We start from the raw sequence: 14,753 nt of genomic DNA, 5'->3' as shown, positions 1-14,753 counted from the left end.
GTCTCATTTCAAAATTGTAACACTTTTATCTTTTTTGTCATGCCACAAGTTGTGGAGTCCAAAATATTTACCTTTTTGATTGTCAGTCTTTCTTTCACAGTGATGTCTAAGTGAAGACAAAATAGACAACTTGTTTTGTTGAATCAATAGAGGCATATTATCACAGCAAGATTATAATTCAGGTGTACAATACCTGTGTTTTACAGCGTACAACAGTGCAACCGCCATGTACTGTGTGTCACAGCAGGTAACTAATATCAACAAAGTACCAGACTCTATGTTCAAATACTCCTGTATGGGTCTAACTTCAATCCACAAAAGCAAGGCAATTCAAAGTTAAGGCTTAAACTCTATCCATAATCCACTCTCTTCAGGAATTGCATTATGAATGCAGCTGAATTCTCATCTCAGGTCTTTGCAGATCCATGTTACCACACAAACAGTGAGAGAAAGCAAACCCACTGTTACACTTACATGCATATTCCTATTGATTGCTTTATATCCGGTAAGGACATGTCTACTGGCATTTGCATTTATGTGAGCTGGAAACCTGAGACCTTGGAGACAGGCTGTGATCATTGCAAAAGCTGTTTGGGATGAATGGGTTCAGATGACTGCATTTTTCTCTCTGCTTTTTGGGGCATATTGGAGTTTTGTGATAGCAGAGGTAGGAAAACATCTATTTCATGAACTTCTAGTGTCAACAAGAGCAGCCAGTCTGGTGTTGATTTCAACAGCTTTTTGAACTGCAGTTACCAGGAGACAGAAAAAGAAGGGGATGTAAGTCCATATTGAAATCAAAATAAAATGGTGTCAGAGGTTTTCAGTATTAAGAACCTTTCACTTCAGCCTGTCATTACAGGCAAACAAGGGCACAGTGTAGGAAGAAAAGCTATCTGTTTCCAGCTGAAGATACAGAGGGAAGCATAACAAACCTAGCCATACTTGAGCTAAGAAATTTGTTTCTACAACGAAGATAAGATTTCAGACTTGGAAATAAAGGCTGTTTATGAAAACTGATCAACACATCATAACTATGTGTTAATCTTATAACCAAAATTTTTTACCCGTGCCAAAAGCAGCTGCTACCAGGGCCTTACTTCTCCCACTGCTCAAGGACTGATTTCAGGAAACCAAACTCTGCCCTGGCCTGCTCCACTTCTCAGAAATATTACTTATTTGTAGTTTTCTTTGGAGTGATGTCAGGCCTGGCACTGAGGTTTTGCAGCTTGTCCACGGGTTTTGTGGTTATCAGAAAGGAGAAGGTTCCACGTTTTCCATGGGGTACAGCTGTGCCATGGAAACATGGGATGGGAGTACCCTGAGAACTACGTCCTCCTCCCCAGAGGCATCTTTCTATATGCACTATTTAACTAATTTTGGGGGGTTTTAGTCCAGGTTTCAAAGCTCTGATTACGTAGTGGGAGAAGGTGAACGAGTATGGATACCCTGTAGCTGTAGAATGTGCCATATTGAAGAACTTCATAAGCACCATTATAGCATTTTCAAGCAGTAAGACATCTTCAATTTTTGACACTAAAAGGACCTGACATTACAATTTCACAGCTCCTCCTGAGCTCCTACTCCTCCTTCAAGCAGCCCATGACCAACAGTCTGGCTATTGCTGGAAAAAAATGAAGTCATAATCAGAGGTGGGACACAAGATATTGCAGCAAAACAAATAAAAACAGAGCTAGAACTCTGTATTGCAGAGCTATTCATCCTTTTTATTGCCTCAAAATACAAGCCTGATCTTCTAACCCAAGTAGATTAGTAAACAGTACATTCGGCTTTCAGAGATCTTCAGTATGTCTGCAAGTCTTCTGACATAAAATAATATAAGAAAAGGAAATAAATGGAAATTTTACTAAAAAGAGATACTGAAGCATTATAGCTGCTTACTCTCTTACTGCTGTGAGGAAGATCAGAGAAGAGTCTTTTGTGTCACTTTCATTTTGAACCCATTTCACTGCTGAATATGGGAAAAGATTAGTTCGCTACTAATTGTGCCATTGGTTTTGTGATTCTATGAAAACCCCCTAAAAGTCTGCATGCAAAACCAGTGAGGTAGAACATGTTTGACAAGCTTAGTTCCAACTTGACCAATGTAGCAGGAAAAGACTTTAAAATCATTGCCTCTCTTCAATAACAATAGTACACACAAGTGTTTACAAGGGGATTAAAAGCTGCTTTAGTAAGTTGTATTAAAGATTCCTGTATCAGACAAGTTTTATTGAAAAACCTGTTGGAGCACTATGCAGCTAATCAGATGCAAACAGAAGCACGTTATGCTACTGAATTTATTTTACCTGCTTTAAAAGGATGCATGATGTATCTGTAAAATACACGCCATGCTTACAATAAGCCCTACCTATTGACAGCCTGCCCAATTACAACAACAGCAAAAAAAGCTCCACAAGCAACGACCCCTAGCACCTGGTAATTAAAATTGCTAATCACCAGCAATTATCTGGCACAGCTTTATAGCCAGGCAAAACAGTTTGACCCTTTGCCCATGGAAAGAAGAATGTTTGCTGTCTATTGATAAGTGCTTAGGCAAAGCCGTGTTCGGCTCACATCCATTAAGTGGCGACTAATAGGAAGTCAACAAAAGAGCTCTGACATCTGTAGTGGGCACTTCTACCAGACCAGGTTTGGGAGCACAGGTGTCCAGTGGGCTCCTGCCAAAGGCCAGTGTACAAGACATGGAGACTTTTTCTTAAAAAGAAAAATTTGAGCTACCCATGTTTCCCAGTTGGTTCCTCCGCAACCAAAGAGTAAATGCAGTAAGTTTCCAGGACAAAGATTAAAATAATTACTCTTGTCACGAGTGGTAGCTTGTTTTCAAACTGTCTGCACACATTCAAATACAAAGAGGTAAGAAGTCCTGTAGACTCAATAATTTAGGTAAAGATTGTTCTTTGGTCTATTTCTGTTCTTATTAAGTGTTGAGATAAATATATATAAAAATGTCTCTCTAGTGTGCTCTTTAAGTCTGAGATAAAGAGTTTGAGATAATAAAGACATTTTTTTCCCATAGGATACTATTACGCTCAAAGCTATAAAATACCCTTCCATTGTTATAGCTCCAGGAAGATGCTGCTAGAGATTATCTGAACTACAATAAACAGCTCCATTAAAGCTTCTGATCTCACCAATGACTCTTATAAGGTCCTAGATAAAATGATCGGGTTTGCTTTTTTTTTATTTTTTTTATTTTTTTTTGAAGAAAGAAAGAGGGAGAGAGAGAGAGAGTCTGGCAGAAATATTGCAAGCTTCTAATAGTGAAATGACCTACAAAACCTGAAGGACAAAGCATCCCTTAATCACTCAAATGCAAATTGCTCCAAGAACTGGCATCAGTGGAGATTACAAAGCCAGGAGCTGCTGAAATCCAGAACTAAACCTCAGTAACCTCATCCCTTCATTGAGAAGGAGCTTCTGGGGATCATGGCAAATTGGAGTTTCAGTGGAAAAGTAAATTTACAGACACAAGCAATTTGGGTGTGTTCTGACTTGCACACACCATGCATTTTCCTACATAAGATCTCAAAGCCTCTTCATGTACATCTTTGTACTGTGACATGTAAAATATGAACAGTTTTATAAATATGAAGCCACACTGCTGTCATGATGCTCAATGACATCTCCTAATCCAAAATAATTAATGAAGTCATTCAAAGTGTTCCCTCCCTTCCTAGTTCTCTCTTAAGCCCACCTCCCAAGCTGCATACAGTTACTGGGGTTAGACAGCTTGAAAATAACATTATTATCCCATGAGTATGATGTGAATAACACAGCTACAACTTGAATCTCTGCACTGTTTGCTTTGACAAATCCACATCCTGGCTGGATACCTCTTGTCTGCAGAGGGCATCTAGCAGAACTTGGTGTAGCTCCTCTTTAGCCCATACATAAAAGTTGCCTTGCTAGAGAGCAGTGTTACAACAGGCACATACATCTCACTCCAACACGGAGTTAAAGTGTAGTTAGAGTTTACGTTCCAACCTAGGAGCCTGGAAACACTTCTGAGTCATCCAGTTAAACTGTAGCCCAAGAGTTCTCAAACCATCTGTACTCTTTGCTGAAGCCAATTGAAATAATTTAAATAAAATTTTAGATAAAATCATAAATAGATTTAAAAACCACCAGCCTACCTGTGTATTCCACATAGATTTCTCTCTTCGTAGAAAATAACATTTTTTGGCATATGCATTGGATTCCAATTCTTGATTATTGGTATTACCATGAGATTGCTGGCTACTGTTGTCCATAAGATTCTGCCAGTGGGAAAGAGGCGGATTTCACTTCGACAAATCTTTAGTGAAGCCAGAAATAAATGAAGTCACTGGAGATACACCTGCTTACAAGCTTGGGTTGTAAACTGAAAGCCAAGATGAAACAATTCTAGATTGCATGACATTCAGATTCTTCTGCCTGCACATCTAATTCAATAATGATCCACAGAAGAAGAGCATGCTAGCAGATTTGTGTAGTCTGTCCATCACAGAGTAAATTACACTGAATGACTCTTCTCTGGGCAAGCTGAGGTACAGAAAAATATGATGAAGAAGCAGAGGAATGGATTTTCTGACACTCTTTGCCATTCGGCATCCCTGAAATATCAGTGGATTTCAGAAAGTTCTATTCAAACTGGAACATCATGGTCACTTAGGTTATGAAAAAATGTCTGTTGCCAACATTTATGTTGAAGAGTGATTTTTAATACCATTGTCCAAACCACAAACTAATGGAATGGCCATTGGGGATAAGACATTCAGCTGTTTTTGTTTCATTTTCAAGATGCCAAGTCTTTATGGGTGGTGGTAGCATTGGGTGAATGAATATAGGGAACAGCAAAGTAATCCCATCTTTGAAAACTCCGGGATCAAAACAAACAAGGGAGCTAATATGCAGTTTGTGTTACCAGTCATTCAATTTTTTTTTATGTATAATATGTGCCTAACACAGAAAGGATGCACAAAGTTCACCAAACCACTGCTTCACAATGGTTTTCTCCTTTCTCTGTGTGTAATTTCAGAACAAAACCAGATTGCCCATTTCTCCTTCAGGTGAAAGCTTGTCTGTGCCCCACGGGTCAGTGAGCCCATTCTGGGCTTCCTTGGAAGAGAACTCCAGAGTCAAGAGTCTTCCACTGAAAGTATCTTACTAGAAACTGCTAGACAATTAAAGCTGGGGAATCCCTGTTCAAGTGCCTGTTAACCTCTTCTGGCCTGGGGAAGAAGAAGAAATGAAGGAGGTAGATTTCGACCCATTAAACTGCTGCGCTCCATCAGGAGTGAGCTGTGCTAGCATAGGCACAGCCCTGGGAAGTGCCCTGTTCCAGGATGGCACATCTCAGCTGGCATACCTTCTAGTGTCTTCCCTGATAGCTTGCCAGCCCTAGGGATACACCCAGGAAGAGGAAATACATCACTCCAAAAATCAGTAAGGCGCTGCCTTTCTCACCACACCTCGCTCAAGATGGACATAGGGTAATAAACACACTCCTGTACTGCCAGTGATGTGTGGAAAAATAGGCAAATGCTCTCTAAGAAATGAAATCTCTCTTCCCCCCAGGATATTCATGTTCCTGGAGATTCCTTCTTCAGCATCAGCTCTGTCTTGCTCAGATGAAACCTTAGTGAATTTGTTCATACTGTCCTCTCAAAGTGATCAGCCTTTTGATGGACAACAATGATGCTTCTCCAGGACTGGACAAACAGCTGATAAGCAGGACAATGTTACCATGGTGGTCCAAACTGCTTCAACATCTCCCATACCAGAAGCAGGGCACATGGAATCACAAAATAAAGAAACAGATGGGAAAACAGAGCCTATATGTCCTATACCCGGGATGATGATTTGTCCTGGTACATCTAGGACTTTTGTCCAGTCAAAACAACAATAGCAATGCTAAATCCCGATTCCAAACTTTGTAGCCATGTTATGTGAAGTTAAAATTACTTCAGATTCAAAAGCTGTAGACCTTACCTTTATGGAAAATGCAGCAAGTCTCACCAATTAGTGGATAAGCAAAGAGGCAATAAGGGGCACAGAGTGTTCATATTTGTTGGAATTTTAGAGTTCTCACACTAAAAGCAGTCCCAGTCCTCCTCTGAAGCACTGTAGATGATGCAGAAAAATAGATATTCCACCTAAAGGATGGCAACATTTTACTGGTAAGAGACAGAGGACTGCTAAGTAGCTGAGGAATTACTGCACCAGAAATCAGGAATTTGAAGTCAAGATGCCCTTTCTGTATCGTTCATTTTCAAACTCTGTTCAAGTGATGGACCTGTTCATCCCCAGAAACATCCTAAATAAAACAGTTGTGCAGAAAATTGCTGCTGTGCTGACAATATTTATCCTATTTAGCCACTATATATTCTGTCCCACCGATGTTTATCCCTTCTTTATTTATTGGGTGAGATGTCTGTGAGAGTATGGTAGCTTTTGGGTTCATGTACAAAACTCCATAGGAGCATTTTAAAGTGTTATGTTGGTATTTTTTCTGACTACCTCAAAGAACTCAAAACTGAATAGCACAATATTTATTTCAGGGAAACCACACCAGGTTTCCTCACTGATTGTCAGATATTAGATTTCTGCCATACTGTGAATGGTCCTTAACCATTGCCCTGGCAGTGCCCTACAATTCCCAAGGCACAATTAAAAAATTTTCTTAAAAACATGTATCTTTACCTTTTTCACATACATTTTAGTGACAGGAAACCACAGGTTTGTTACCAGCTCAGTTACCTCCTGTTTTAGTTGCTTATGGTTGCCGAATGCATGTTGTAAAACTCTTTCTACTTAGTGTGCTCCAGAATCTTCTCTTGACACCTCTTGACTTGTTTAACCTTTGCTATTTGAAGAGACAGAGAGACATTGAATGAAAAGCCCCTTTGTTACCTAGTGCTTCCAAGGGCTTTTCTAGCTGGAGGTGTGCACAGTGTGGCTCCTGACAGACCAAAGCTGATATGGGTTCATCTATTTGGGAGTTGGATACTCAGGAGATTTGTGGGCCCTAATCTCACAAGGAGAGTTAATCAACGCCTCTATAAATGCCTCTGCAATGCTGGTATTATGTGGACCCAGGTTTGGCCAGGCATCTGACCACAGCTTCTACAAGTCAGAGAGCCCAGTGCCAGTCAGAGCAGGGATCTGGGACAGAAGGGTCACCTGAGCTGTAACAGTCTCTCTACCTTCCATCTTTGGAAGTGTCTCCAAAGCACAAAAAGGTGGCTGAGTCAGACGGGTCACAAAGACAATGATTCTATAGGGGACAGCAACCTCCATGGTTGCCACCTCTCAAGATCATCTCTATGAAGTGCTTGTTAGTCAGATGTCAGGATGAGATAGCCCCCAGTACACAGGGACCTCATATCTTTCCAGGCCTGCGCAACAAAGTCTTCCAGTTTACAGGGTTTCAAATCCCTACAGTTTCTTCTGGTAAATGTGCTCCTAGCCCATGAGGATATGGAACAAGACCTTAACAGAAGATGGAGGTTAACCAGAGATAGAAGTGTAGATGTTGGATTGATCTGTCTCACCAACTCCCTAAATCTGAAGGGAAACTGAACCAGACTTTTCAGACCAGTAGTACAAATACAAAAATACATTACCAGTGTGCCAGGCTTGGCTGCAACATTTTTCCACTACCCTGTTAGAAGGTGGGAAAGACCTCCACTAAATAAGAAGCCTAACATCTTATTTCTGTACAATGCAAAATAAATTCTTGGCCGCAGAAGATCACTTTTAAGCTGAATATTGTGACAGGCTCCATTTCAAAGCATTAGGACAGGGAGATCCTATGCCAGTGGATGAAAACACAAGAAGACTTCTTTAGAGAGTTTAAATGGAACATTGTTATTGAAACATGAAGCCCTTGCTGAGGGATGTTGTGAAGAAAAAAGCTGCAGTAAACAGCAGAAAAGACTGCAGGACATGCTAAAAATAAAATTACAAGTGTGGGAATAAGTTAAAAATAAAAATAAATAAAAGATCGGATGTGGAATGGAAAAGACAGCCACGAAAAAATGTTAATAAAAGGTATTGGATGGAAGCCCAGAATAGAAGTACAACAAATACAAACAACTAGCAAATGTACACATAACAGGGTGAAAATTAGAATCTGTCTTCCCCTTGCATGCAGAACTGAGCAAATAGAGTTACATGCAATTTTGAAGAATGGCAGCTCTGAAGCATCCAAAGTATAAACGTTTCTGTCAGGTCACAGCCAGAGAGAGCCCGAAGTGAACCTAGAACAGAATCATAGAATCATAGAATCGATTGGGTTGGAAAAGACCTCCGAGATCATCGAGTCCAACCCTTGGTCCAAATCCAGTCCATTTACTAGATCATGGTACTCAGTGCCACGTCCAATCTGCGTTTAAAAATCTCCAGGGATGGTGAATCCACCACCTCTCTGGGCAGCCCATTCCAATGCCTGATCACTCTCTCTGTAAAGAATTTTCTCCTGATATCCAACTTAAATTTCCCCTGGCGGAGCTTAAGCCCGTGCCCCCTTGTCCTATTGCTGAGTGCCTGAGAGAAGAGACCAACCCCCACCTGGCTGGAACTTCTCTTCAGGTAGTTATAGATGGTGATGAGGTCACCTCTGAGCCTCCTCTTCTCCAGGCTGAACAACCCCAGCTCCCTCAGCCTCTCCCCATACCTGTGAAGCACCTGAGAAGGGAGATGATGTACAAAATTGCAATACAATTCAAATATTCTGTAGGGGCGGGCCAAAGGTGGCACAGAGGATGTGCCAGGTACAGAGCCCAAGGAGCATGCCCCAGAGTTAGTAAACTGGTTGGTTAAGAAAGTCACATGATATGTAAGGATAAAAGGGCGCGCGAGTTCGAATAAAATCTCTTTGTCTCACCACCGCACGAGGAGCATCACTTATTCCTTGTTATACAAGGGTCACATGCTACATATGGCGCCCGAACAGGGACAATTTTAGCTTATATTAAGCGAGATATTTCATCCTGAATCAGGAGATTAGCCGGTGACTCCGGGATCGTCTCGATTTTCGGAGATGGGAGTCTTTACCGCAAAAAACTTTGACGTCAGTAAACCCCGTGGTCTTAGTGGCATCTAAGAGACGGATAGTTAGTTAGCGAGCTCAAAAAAGATTAGGTAGTGCACGGAAGAAGAGAAGAAAGAGTTAAGGAAGAAGCCGAGAGGTCAGAGCAGGCAGCCGGAGAGAGCGGAGTGGGTCCATGCAACATCAAAGGCGGTGAGTTTGTCTGGAGCGAAACCGCACGTCTAAGACTGATCCCTGGGCGAGACGTGGCTGCAGCTCGGAGCCCCGAGCTGCGGAGCACCTTAAGATCGTCAGGGAAAAGCCTGTTGATTCCCTAAGTGTCGGTCATTTGGTAAATGCGGTATTCCGCTACCGACTGCTGCTGGATCACGTGCGAGAAGCTTTCGCTGCCGCCCGTACCATCCCAGCCCCACCGCGCGACCCCCGCATTGCCTTTCTGCCCAGCGGAAAGCGCAGAACTCCGTGCCGCTGCACCGCCGGCCGGCACCTAGTGCCTGTTGCCTAGCAACTACTAAACCCGTAGTTTGAAAGTACCCAAGAAGCGGCCGAGCCAAGCAGTGTGCTGGCTGCCCCTGCGCGTCTTGCGCACCGGAGGAGACTTGGCCAAACTCCTGCCGGCCCCTGCCTGTTAGTGACGATAGTGTAGACCCTTCAAGTTGAGGAAAAACCTTTCAGAAACCGCGGAAACCCCAAAAGAACTTTCTGCCGCTTTTCGCCGCCAACCCGGCGCCTCGCGGCGCCCGCCGAGCCGCGCGCGCCGGGGACGCCCCGCGTCTGCGGACGCCGCCCCGCGCGGCCCCGGCCCGGGCGCTAGGACCGCGCGGCCCCGAGCACGCCGCCGGAGCCGCCCCCGCGGGTCCTAGCCCCCCCGCCGCCGCCGCCGCCGCCGCCGCTGTCCCGAGCTTGCAGTCTGCGCCGGGACACCAGCCGCCAGCGCCGGAACCCCACGGTCTGCCATCGCCGAACCAGCATCTGCCGAGCCTGCCCCCGCGCCGGGACCTGCCCCGAGCTGCAGCTACCTCCAGCCGCGCGCAGAACCGCCCACGCCGCCGGAGCAGCACCCCCCTCGCCGCAGCCGACACAGCCCGGACCTCCCAAAAGCCGCAGAAAAAAGACTGCAGTTAGCCCAATCTGCTACAAAGGGACTCAAAACGTGTGCTCCCAGCCGCTAGAAATAAGGTAACATAAGACACCTGTTTCCATAGAAACCTCTGATACATTGAAACAAAACTCAGACTCTAGAGCTTTGCTAAACTTTGCAACATAAAGCAGTTTTACTCTGATAAACTCTGCCTGCACGAGGCACACAGAGAAAGACAAACAACCCACACCACACCCCCCCCACACACACTGCTGAAAGCAAGCACAGCACAACATGATAACACAAACTCAGGGATCATACCGGGAGACACGTGAGCCACGTAAAACAAGTCACTGGGAAGAGACAGACACTGCCATGCGAACTTCTGACCCCCGGGTCCACACAAGGCAGTCCTGTTACAGTGATGGGGAGAGTAATTTAATGTATTCATCCCTTTTCACTGCGAATGAACAGCGAACACGTGCACAGCCATGGCCGCAGCCATTTTCCTCCCCCACACAGACTGTACTCCAACCTTTCTTTTCCGGCCGAGAGCCCAGCCCCGCCCCCCACTCGCCACCTGCACTGACCACCATCCCCCCACAAAGAACCGGTTTTGCCGAAACCAAAAGGGGGGAGGGATGGGAGGAATGGAGGGAGGGAGAGAAGGAAGGGGAGAAGGAGGGGGAGAAAGAGCCAAACATAGTTCCAACGGGAGGGATCAATAGAGCACAGGGGAAAATTTCAGCTAACATGTGGGAACAATGTCTGGACGAGGCAATACGAAAGGAAAACCTGAATATTATTCAGGCTTGCCCAGGCGATATGAGCCTAAGCCAGCCCCCTCAGAGTCAGGCCTTGTATGAGGCCGCAGAATTCCTGAGGCAATTGATAAGTGGTTCTGGTCTGTCCTTAACCAATATATTTAAATATTTGGAGGCATTGAGTTACACCTACCCACTCACTACATCTGACTGGAAAGAACTGATAAAACTAGTTCTCAGTGACACCCAATATACAGTCTGGTTAGCTGATTTCCAGAAAAATTGTTCTATTCATAGGAAATACCTACAGGCAGACACCACGGCACACCAGTCAAGCGGGAAAGCAAATTATAATTTAGATTCACAATCAAAATACCATAAAGAGATAGCCAGGCAAGCCCTAAAGGCTATGGAAAACATTATCACTGCAGATCAAAATGATTATCTGTCCAACAGTGGAGAGTTACAAAGTTATACTGAGTTGAATTTAAGATGTTTGGACCAGCTACAGTCGACTTTAAATAAGCAAATTGAATACAATGAAGCCAGAGAGATGCTGTACAAGCAATTGGCTTTTGAAAGAGAAAATGCAAGAGCTTTGCAGAGCTCTCCTGCAAGGGAGAACTGTGACTTTACTGAGCTAGTGCAACCCTATCAAAAGGCTAGCTCTGAGAAGCAGCTACCTGCCTCTCTAGCTGCAGCTTTAGATGCCCAGATGAGAACACACAAGGAAGTCAGACACACAACTAGTTGTTTTAGTTGTGGAGAAATGAATCACTATCAGGAGAATTGTCCCTGGAAATCCCTAATTGCAACATTCCATAAACACCCTAGCAGCAGAGAAATGACTCAGTTGTACAAGGGTGCCATACGCAAAACAAAAGATATGCTACAAGTATTGTATTGCTTGTAATAGCATTGCTAGCTGTACTCTTTCTTAGCACTACTGTTCATGTGCAAAAGAGAAAACTACTTAAGGCAAGCCACACACCAATAACCAGCCCCCAAAATAACCATGTACCCTGTACCCCAAAGAAGGGTGACAGGTGGAAAACATTACAGATGCTAACAGCGGAACACGCAGTCAAAACACATGCAGAAGCCTTGCAGATTGGACTGCCTCTATTTAAAGGGTTTCTAGCAAATTTGTCACAAGTGGTAACTGATTCAAAAAACAATTCCTTTACCATTCTCTGTCACCCTGAGGATGCCCAGAAACCCCTCTTTCCCATCATGGTTTTAAGCAGTGCACAAACTATTCAAACTCACTGCTGGGCTATACCTCCTCAGGAGATGCAAAATACCTCGATGAAGTATCAGACAGCCATAATACATCATTATGCAGAAAACACAGTAATAACCAATACCACGAGAAATGAACTGCTAATTGTTCCTGCTGTTTTAACCGAAACTGCCCAAGGTGCAGATCTTCAGTTTGTTTCAGGAAGGACCCAACGACCACAATTCTGGACTTGCCATGGAAAAGACAACACAGCAAAAAAGCTCTACACAGGTGACACAGTTCGAGGTAAAAAACACTTGTATTTACACGAGTTGCAGAAACCTCAGAAGGCTACCAGTTGCTTAAAACCGGTTTTAGCCATAAACAGAGGGAACCTACAACCTCTCTTTGTGTTGCTAGGGGAGAACTCCAACTTAAAGTCTGACAAATTGTTGATTACAGAGGCAAACCAAAAATTAGAGAATTATACCAAGGTAACAAAGAGCAAACAAAACAGGGGAGATCCTGAAAGGCAAATCTGCCTAGTTTTTGTTTCCAGCAGGTATGAAGCATTGCAGCTTTGTTTCAGTGGGATCAAACTGAGAGAAGCCGCTGTTAGTTCTAAAACAGCTCTTTCAGTCATACCCCACCACCTAAATCTGTGTAAGTTGCTATTGAGTTTGTAAGCTTGTCATTTAGGGCAGAGCACGACTGAGGATCTGGACGGAAGAAATCCTGCCTTTACCAACATTCCAGCCTTGAAAGGACAATTTGGATAGGATGACAGCTGAGGACGCTGGATTTCAAGATGCCCTGGCAAGTTTTGGTGGTAATATTTAATCCATCTCCTTAAGCACAGATTGTGGCAGAATTCAACAGTTTACCTTTAAAGGCCACACCAGATGCAATACTGAACCAATGAAAGGCCTCAGGGCCTTCACATATGCATCTAGGAAAACACAATATGCTGCAATAGACTTAAATAAATCCTGCCACAGAACAGTGAGAAAACTTCAAGCCATGAACTAAGCTTCTGTATAGTTCTGGACTGATTGTCATTACCTTGGGAAAATTTTAAAACAATCCTTTGATGTTATAATTGTGCTTATTATGCTATGAAGTTGATAATCTGTTTTGAAAGTTAATTTCCTTGAGATATTGTTAACCCTTACCTGTTTTTTGAAATGCGTTCTGATTGGTTCCTGTGAGTTACAAAAGGTATGATTTGTACACAAATGCACGCAAAATCACATCCTGACCTGCCACAGCCAATGACTGACAGAAACTAGAAAGCTGCTAAAGCAGCAATGTTTAACACTATACCCAGAGTTTTAAAGCAAGCAATTGCTTCATTCATTCTCCATCAGAATACAGGTTCTCTAAGAGACCATTCAAAATAACAATCAATAAAGCTACATCATCAAAGTATGCCACACTGTCAGGAAACCACCCTAGAGAGTTAAATGCAAATGAGGCTTGGCGATCAGAGATATACATTTTGAATTGGACGTATTGAAATTGTACATGCAAATAGATATACATTCACAAAACATAACTGCCACTACATTCACTAGACAAAACACAAAGGTGTAAAACACATAAGTTAGTTGCTTAGCAAACCTTTGGTACTCTAAAATGGATTAACATTAATAATAAGCTGTTAACTTCCTATGAAATAGGAAAATTCTCACGTCAAGTATTTCACACTAATCCATAAAACAGTAAAGACACATATTGAAACACGTGCTAAGTTTAAACAAAAGGGGGGAGAACTGGTGTAACCTGTAAGAACATCTGGAAAAAGCTATGTATGTTATCAATTTTTGAGTTGTGACAGTGCTGAAAGAAGCAGGTCTGATAAGCAGCACACACCTCAGGCGTTTGTTTCTCCAAAGTTGCTAATCATAGTAAGATTTGATTTCAGGACGATGGATGAGATACCTAGGTTTGTGACATGGAGAGAAAGCTATGCCTAAAAGTTATAGAAAAGAACTCAAGCAAGTTTCTTCCAGGTGTGTAAAACCCTATTCAAATATGTGACCACAGCAACAGGAACCAGAGCAACGCAGAAGTTTGGAAAAGAGTTATGTTATGTTTTCAAGTTTACATTAGGAAATGACCAACGTGGTGAAAAGCAATCTCTGGAATGTGTGTGTGTGTGTGTGTTCATGTGTGTGTTCAGTGCGGTGGCCACCGATGTATGATATGAGTGTGTGAATGAAAATGGTTGTGTGATTGGTCAAATAATAAAAACCAAACACCTCACAAATAACATTACCTCAGCCACAGGTCGCTTTTGAGAAATTGTAGTTTGCTAAGATTACCCTGTTCTTAAATAAAGTTTGAAATCCCCAGTTATAAAAACCCTCAGATTAAAAAGTTATAAGTTTATAGACAGTTAAGATAAGCCCCAAGTTAATAAAGTAATTATCCAAGTTGCACTACCCTATAGGAATATAAGAAGGTTTTAAAAGGTTTACATTAGAGTTAAGCAACTGAGCAAGCAATGTGCCGGATCACTGCGAAGCTTGGTAGTTTTATAATGTTTTGATTGTTAAAATTGTTGTTTGCATTGTTGTTTGCATTTTTGTTCATACTGTTTTTGTGACTTCTTAATATAATTAAAAGAGG

The 14,753-nt window shown here is 42.8% G+C and overlaps 1 long non-coding RNA gene across 1 annotated transcript; it reads right to left on the bottom strand.

Moving 5' to 3' along the window:
* Nucleotides 1-5,527: 5,527 nt before the first annotated feature.
* On the bottom strand, nt 5,528-6,906 carry LOC135407085 (uncharacterized). Its single transcript, XR_010426690.1, has 3 exons — nt 6,763-6,906; nt 5,995-6,158; nt 5,528-5,774 (listed from the first exon to the last, which is right to left on the bottom strand). It is a non-coding gene; the product is annotated as an uncharacterized LOC135407085 (long non-coding RNA).
* Nucleotides 6,907-14,753: the final 7,847 nt, after the last annotated feature.

This window comes from Pseudopipra pipra, chromosome 2 (genome assembly GCF_036250125.1).
Source record: "Pseudopipra pipra isolate bDixPip1 chromosome 2, bDixPip1.hap1, whole genome shotgun sequence".
Lineage (NCBI taxonomy): Eukaryota > Metazoa > Chordata > Aves > Passeriformes > Pipridae > Pseudopipra > Pseudopipra pipra.
Note: the sequence above shows the minus strand (reverse complement) of the source record. Positions and strands in the feature narration are given on the sequence as shown.